The 873-nt window shown below is 57.4% G+C and overlaps 1 protein-coding gene across 1 annotated transcript in view; it reads left to right on the top strand.

Moving 5' to 3' along the window:
• CD247 (CD247 molecule) overlaps positions 1 to 873 on the top strand; it is a gene marked incomplete at its 5' end in the record, with an annotated part of 8,277 nt that overhangs the window by 335 nt on the left and 7,069 nt on the right. The window lies entirely within an intron of this gene.

Here is an 873-nt window from a genome sequence, read left to right as displayed (position 1 = left end):
GAAGAGCGTATATGTGAGAGTATTTTGATGCTGCAGTTATGGGTACAGTCAGAGATTCTGGATATTGTCATTGGGAAATGCCTGATCGACAGCGACATGGTTTCTTCTGCTTTGTCGCTGGAAAGAGAGGAGGGGATATAGAGAAAACTCAGGGTAAATGCCGAGCTTGCGAGGGACGTGTTAAAGCATCTCAAGGAGCCAGACATCTTCGATAGTATGAGCGTGAGGATGCAGGTGGCATAACCCCAGGAGAGGAGTCAGGGGGGCGGGACAGACACAACTTGGTGGGCTGCTGTTACCATCCAGCAGCCGCTCAGCGTCTGGGGAGACACTCGATGCTGTAGGGCACTGCCACGGCAGGAGGTAACGCAGCGTGACGGGGGCACCTACGCTGCCAGACACGCATGTGCTCCGGGCGTTCTGCTTGGCCGTAGGAGAGGAGCCATCTGCCTCGCCCCAGCACAGGGTACTCCAGAGCAATGGTTCTTTCAGCCAAGCCTAAGCAGGCCCAGAGGCGTCTTGGCCGCTGCCTGTATGTCTGGCTCAGCCTCCCCCCAGGAGCTAAGGTTTGCTGCGCTTGGGCTCTCGGCTTGCTGCTGGCCAGGTCATGGCAGGGATCACCAGCCAGAGCCTTGAGAGGGGGATGTTGTGTTGCTGTCCCACCGGCTCTTCTGTGGGATTGTTCCTTGGGACTGCAAAGCCAGTGCTGAAGCCAGAGTGGGAGAGGGAGGCATGTTTGGAGGAAATGAGCAGAACTCGCTAACTGCTAAGGAGAAACCTTTTTATTGTCAGCGTGAACCCTGACAGCAGGTGAACGTGCTGCTCTGGGGCTGGGAGGCTGGGGGGGGCTGGCAGATGGGGACCTGGGCACGA

The sequence above is a fragment of the Eurypyga helias genome, unplaced genomic scaffold (genome assembly GCF_000690775.1).
Source record: "Eurypyga helias isolate BGI_N326 unplaced genomic scaffold, ASM69077v1 scaffold22725, whole genome shotgun sequence".
NCBI lineage: Eukaryota > Metazoa > Chordata > Aves > Eurypygiformes > Eurypygidae > Eurypyga > Eurypyga helias.
Note: the sequence above shows the minus strand (reverse complement) of the source record. Positions and strands in the feature narration are given on the sequence as shown.